The sequence below is a fragment of the Rattus norvegicus genome, chromosome 12 (genome assembly GCF_021556685.1).
Source record: "Rattus norvegicus strain SHRSP/BbbUtx chromosome 12, alternate assembly SHRSP_T2T, whole genome shotgun sequence".
NCBI lineage: Eukaryota > Metazoa > Chordata > Mammalia > Rodentia > Muridae > Rattus > Rattus norvegicus.
Window position 1 is genome coordinate 28,083,103 of NC_141545.1, and position 6,743 is coordinate 28,089,845.

Sequence of the window (6,743 nt, forward strand, 5' to 3'; positions counted from 1 at the left end):
AAACATAAGAACATCTTTTGAGAGTCAATTCTTCTTCTAGTATGTCATTCCTAGAGATGGGACTCAGGCTGTCAAGCTTGGTGACAGGTACTTTTACTTGCCAACCCCCTCTCTGGGCCCTCATCACTGTTTTCTCAGTTACAGGGGGAGTTGCACTCATGTCTCCAGCTATAATGTAGAATGTCTATTTCTCTCTCTTTTTAAAGATTAAATTTAAGCTGGGTGTGGTGGCACACACCTTTGATCTCAGCTCTTGGGAGGCAGAGGAGGGTGGATCTCTGCAAACGCAAGGCCGGTCTGGGCTACAGAGTGAGTTCTAGGACAGCTAGGGCCACACAGAGAAACCCTGTCTCAAAAACAAAAAACAAAATACTCCATCCCCCAAATTAGGTGTATGTGTGTATGTGGTGTGTTTTGTGTGTGGTGTGTGTGTGTGGTGTGTTGTGTGTGTGTGCGGTATGTGGTGTGTGTGTGTGGTGTGGTGTGTGTGTGGTGTGTGTGTGTGTGGTGTGCTGTGGTGTGGTGTGGTGTGTGTGTGAGTGTGTGTGGTGTGTGTATGTGGTGTGTGTGTGGTGTGTATGTGTGTGTGTGTGAGGGTGTGTGTGTGTGGTGTGTGTATGTGGTGTGTGTGTGGTGTGTGTATGTGTGTCTGTGTGTGTGTCTGTGTATGTGTATATATATGTGCATGTGTGCATGTGTGTATACCTCAGGGATCCTTCTTCAAATGCTATTTTGTTGTTTTTTAAAAATTTTCTCTCTGTCTCTGTCTCCATCTCTCTGTCTCTCTGTCTCTCTCTATCTCTCTGTCTCTCTCTGTCTCTCTGTCTCTCTGTCTCTCTCTCTCTCTCTGTCTCTCTCTCTCTCTCTCTCTGTCTCTCTCTGTCTTCCTTCCTTCCTTCCTTTCAAAATGGGGATGTTTGCCAGTTTATCCATCATGTTAGGCTATCTGGACATTGAGCCCAGGGATCTACCTACTTCTGCCTCCCAGTGCTATGACTACAAGTGCGTGCCCCCATGCTCAGGAAGAAGCTGAGAGGAGGATGGGAAGTGGTGTGAGGCTATAAACCCCAAAGCCCTCCTACTTTCCAGTGATGTTTTTGCCCCAGCAAGATTCCATCTCCTAAAGGTTCTAGAACCTTCCCAACAGGGGATCAAGTGTTCAAATACAGGGGCCTATGAGAGATGTTTCTCATTCAAAACCCTATCATGCCTGTAGAGGAATATTAATCCAGCAACATGGCTGCTCTGGCAAGAGGTCACGACCAAAGATATGACCTAGCTGGAATACAGGCATATCCTTAATACACACCTTGGATCCCTTTGGCTAGAATACAGACAGGCCTTTAGTATATACCTATAATCCCAAACAGTGACATCTAATAAAGGGGCAAAGTGATGAATCAGAGAAAGATTTGACAGAATTAGTCAGAGATAGGATATGCCCAAGTCTCATGAAGACAGACAGGAAAAGGAAGTCTATTTAAGAGCAGTGAGAGAGAGAGGGTTGAAATCTGTTCAGAGCTGAGCAGTTCAGTTCATGTAGTTCAGAGACTGTTCTTCCACGCAGAACAATTCAGTCAGAAGCTGAGAGGAGCCAATTTGAACCAGTCAGCTTATAGAGGAGTTTGGGCCAGAAACGCTGAGTTGAACCAGCCAGCCAAAGTTCAGAAAGAGCTAGGAATGGTGAGTTTATTTAGCAGTAAGTCTTGGAGGCTGAAACATTCTAGGTTCAGGTTAGCAGACAGAGGCTGGAGGCTGAAATCTTCAAGGTCTAAGTTTGCAGAAGATTAGATTTTATGGAAGTTAGAAGTGTCTAGGTTTGTGTCTAGGGATAGTAAGATAGAAATGCCCTGGGCTTGGCCCAAGCCATCTATTCACACATTCATCTCTGCATTTGAAGAAATAAAAGCCACATTAATCTTTTTCCTTTTCACCATGATGTGAGCAGCAGCCTCCTCCTCCTCCTCCACCTACTCCAACAGCCCTGGTCTGCTTTATTTCAGGCTCAGCAAAACCTTCTGTAGCGTTAGCTCCAGTCCTTATCTTAGAAAAGAGACACAAGCAGGGCGTCCAGTACCTCAGAGACCAGGCGTGGCGGTGCATGCCTGGGGTCCTGGTGAAAGAATAAAGATTTTAAACTATCCCCCACTGACCCTGCTGTGAGGACAAGTGCACCTCACAGCAAAGAATAACATAACATGTTTTGGGGATGTAGCCTGGCTATAGCCACCACAAACCATCTGGCCTCGATAAGGCCTGACTCAACAGTCCTGAGGAAAACGAGAATTAGGGTCAGCTTGGCCCAGATTGCACCCAGCTTGCAGGGCGGCCTAGAGTTGAACTGAGCCCAAGTTACAAACCAATGAAATTGCTTTGTGCGACTGTTGCCAACTGCCTATGTAATTTTCCCTATAAATCACTTCCCCTAATTGGGCTCGGGGTCGACTCCTCTGTCTCCTGTGTGAGATACGTGTCGTCCCCAGAGCTCTGGTTCCTCAAATACACCTCTTATTTATTACATCAAGACCGGTTTCTCGGGGCTGGGGATTTAGCTCAGTGGTAGAGCGCTTACCTAGGAAGCGCAAGGCCCTGGGTTCGGTCCCCAGCTCCGAAAGAAAGAACCAAAAAAAAAAAAAAAAAAAAAAAAAAAGACCGGTTTCTCGTGAGTTCTTGGGACTTGCATTGTCTCGAGATTTGAGTGGGGGTCTACCCCACCCCGGTAGTCTTTCACTGGCACTTGGGAAGTGGAGACAGGAGGATTAGAAGTTCAGGTTTGAGGACAGTTTCATGCTCAGTCTGAGCAACTCTTTCCAAATCCCATTAAAGACTTCAAATCTGTAACTGGGCGTCATGCTAGAAATATTGTCACCGTGGGAATGGGTGAATACTACTACCATGAGAGCTTTCTTTCTAAAGCCAGTTGGGAAACATTTATCATCACCCCAACAGCCAATTTCATCTTTCTGTCAACTAAGACCTGCCAGTAATTTTTCGCGGTGTAGTGTAAAAGTAACTCTTGTTCACCAGATGTAATTGTTGTCTCAGAGGCTTACTGCTGAATAAGCTCACCCTTTGTAGTTCTTTCTGTGCTCTGGCTGTCTGGTTTAGCTCAGCTGTTCTGACCCAAAGTCCTCTCAAAGCTGACCGATTCAAACTGGCTTCTCTCAGCTTCTGATTGAATTGCTCTGCATGGCCTCAAACTAACTCTGGCAATCTGTTCTAATCTTCTGGCTCCTTCTCATTTTCTGGCTTGTTCTGTCTTTACTTGCAACCTTTCTCTGTAAAACTTTCTGGTAAAAGTCCCCCCCCCCCACTCTCTCCCTCCAGGGTGCTACTCTCTCTCTCTCTTTTTTATCTTTATTAACTTGAGTATTTCTTATTTACATTTTGATTGTTATTCCCCTTCCCGGTTTCTGGGCCAACATCCCCCTAGCCCCTCCCCCTCCCTTCTATATGGGTTTCCCCTCCCCATCCTCCCCCCATTACCACCCTCCCCCCAACAATCACGTTCACTAGGTGTTCAGTCTTAGCAGGACCAAGGGCTTCCCCTTCCCCTTCCCTTACTAGGCTATTCATTGCTACCTATGAGGTTGGAGCCCAGGGTCAGTCCATGTATAGTTTTTGGGTAGTGGCTTAGTCCCTGGTGGATGCTACTCTCTTAAGTTACCTCTCCCTCCTGTGCTGTTGTTGTGTGAGTTGGGCATATCCTATCTGTGACTCATTCTGTCAAATCTTTCTCTGTTCGGGCCCCAGCTCCGAAAAAAAGAAAAAAGAAAAAAAAATCTTTCTCTGACTCATCACTTTGTCTGCCACTCAATTAACTATCACTTTCAAACATGGCTACTTCTTTCTACAAACTAACTTTACCTTCATTGTTTGGGGTTAAAGGTATGCGCTCATGGTGTGGCCTATACTATAGCTAGGGGGATTAAAGGTACGCCATTCCAGCTAGATCTCACAGACCTAGAACATCTTTGGATGTGATCCCTTGCAAGAGAGGTCATGTTGCTGGATGAAAATTCCTCAACAGTATTGTAATTGTTTTGTTTTTCCCGACAGGGTCTCACTGACCCTTGCATTGCCTTGAACTTAGTATGTAGCTACAGATGACCTTGAACTCCTGACCCTCTTGTTTCTGCTTCTAAATTGCTAGGATTATGGATACTCAAATGTTGAAGAACTTCAATGATATTCCAGTTGCTTTTGGAGCAGACAGTGTGGGGCACTGGGTGATGAAGGACCACACTTTCATCCTGTAATTTCCCAAATGCCTCTCTTTTCTCACCTCCTAGAAGCTCTATTCTCTAGTCTTTTCTGCCATGCCTGTCTCAAGGTACCCTGATTACCTGGTAGCTCTTGCTTATCCCTTCCTGAAGCTTCTTGGATCTCTCCCTGCTTCCAAAGAGTCCTTTGCACTTGGAGGCACATGGTACCCTAATTAATGTTTACTGCACCCAGGCATAGAGCCATGAACTTATCGAACAACAGTGTCTTCTTTGCTCCTCTGGCCACCCCTCATGGATAACGATAACACCAAGTCTGGCAGACCCGGGATCCGGAGCGGCCCTGTTTGACCCTGCTGTGTAGACTTTATCAAGCGTTGCGTCCAGCGCTTATGTATGTGTTTGTTTGCCCGGTGGATTTCAAGGTCTTGCTACGGTATTGTGTCTGAAATGGGTGCTTCAGGACCAGGCTTCATGGAGAGCGCTTGCAATCCTAGCATTTAGGAGGCTGAGGTGGAGTGGTGTGAGTTCCAGGCCAGGCTGGGTTATACAATGAGACCCTGTATCAAAGATAGACGGGAGAGGGAGGGAGGGGAAAGGAGAGGAACAGAGAGAACTGGAAGGAAGGAGAAAGGAAACAAAAGAATGAAAGCTTTTCTGTCCGCCATCTTCAGTGCAACTGCTGCTAAGAAGCAGACTTTGTGTAATGACCCCCATGAGGAAGATCATTGTGCTCAAGGGACATTATAGAAAATGTAATGACAGAAGTCCAGGGTGAAGGAGAAATTCCTCATGAGAGTGAGGCATGGACTTTGCTTGTAAACAGTTGGAAGAAGACTACGCTTAGACTACAACATTCATAAGGAGCCCACCCTTCTTCATCTTGCACTGAGACTTCCTGCTAAGAAAAGGGAGAAGTGGCTGGGCAGTATGGGGCCCACTTTTAATCCCAGAACTTGGGAGCCAGAGGCAGGTGGCTCTCTGAGTTCAAGGTCAGCCTGGCTTACAGAGAGAGAGAGAGAGAGAGAGAGAGAGAGAGAGAGAGAGAGAGAGAGAGAGAGAGAGGAGAGAGAGATATTAAAGGAAGGGAGGAAGGGAAGGGGGGGAAGGGGCCAGTAAAATGATTCAACAGGTGGACCCTGATGACCTAAGTTTGATCCTCAGGATCCCAAGGATAGGAGAAGAAAATTGATTCATTGGTTCCTCTAAGTTGTCCTCTGATCTCCACATGCTTGCCAGGGAATGTGTATGTGCAAACACGTGCGCATACATAAATGTAATTTAAAAATATAACGAATGAGGACTGGAGAGCACAGTGGTTAAGAGCACTGGCTGTTCTTCCAGAGGACCTGAGCTCAATTCCCAGCAACCACATGGTGGCTCACAACCATCTGTAACAGGATCTGACGCCCTCTTCTGGTGTGTCTACGGACAGTTATGGTATACTTACATAAAAATAAATAAAATTGGGCTGGAGAGATGGCTCAGTGGTTAAGAGCACTGACTGCTCTTCCAGAGGTCCTGAGTTCAAATCCCAGCAACCACATGGTGGCTCACAACCATCTGTAGTGAGATCTGATGCCCTCTTCTGGTCTGAAGACAGCTACAATGTACTTACAAATAAATAAATCTTAAAAAAATTTAAAAAAAATAAATAAAATTTTAAAAAAGAAGGAGGAGGAAGAAGAGGAGAAGGAGGAGGGGAAAAGGAGGAGGAGGGGGAGGAGAAGGGGAGGAGGAGGAGAAACAGAGGGAGATTGGAAGAAGGGAGGGGAAGCAAAGAAATGCACCCTCATGAGAAGGCTGAGTTTCTGTCCTCTGAAGCTTGAATTGCCTTCGTGGAGGCCTACCAAGTGTGGAGCCAGGAAGACAGCTCACTTTGTAAACCACTTGTCATTAGAACTCAAGTCTGGGGGTTGGGGATTTAGCTCAGTGGTAGAGCGCTTGCCTAGCAAGCACAAGGTTCTGGGTTCGGTCCCCAGCTCTGGAAAATAAAATAAAAGAACTCAAGTCTGATCCCAGATCTATGTAGGAAATCCTGGCTGCATGAACCACCATGTATACCCTTGTAATCCAAGCACTGGAGAGAAGGACACAGGTACATCCCAGCAGGTAAAGGAACTTGCAGCTGAGCCTGATGACCCAAGTTCAATCACGGAAACCCACATGGTGGAAGGTGAGACCTGACTCTCATGAGTTGTTCTTCGATCCCCTCATATGCATTGTAGCATGCATTTGAGAGAGACTGCACACACTCATGCATGTGCACATATGTACACATACTCATGCACAAAGTAAATACATAATACATGCATATGTACATACACACATACATGCATATGTACATACATACATATATACATACATACATACATACATAAATACATACATGTAGAAATTAAAACAAAACCAGGTGGATGACCCCCGAGGCTGACCTTAATTTCTGTATGCACCCCGAAACACACATACACTCCCAAACATACAAGTACACACACATGCACAGATGGACACATGCATTGC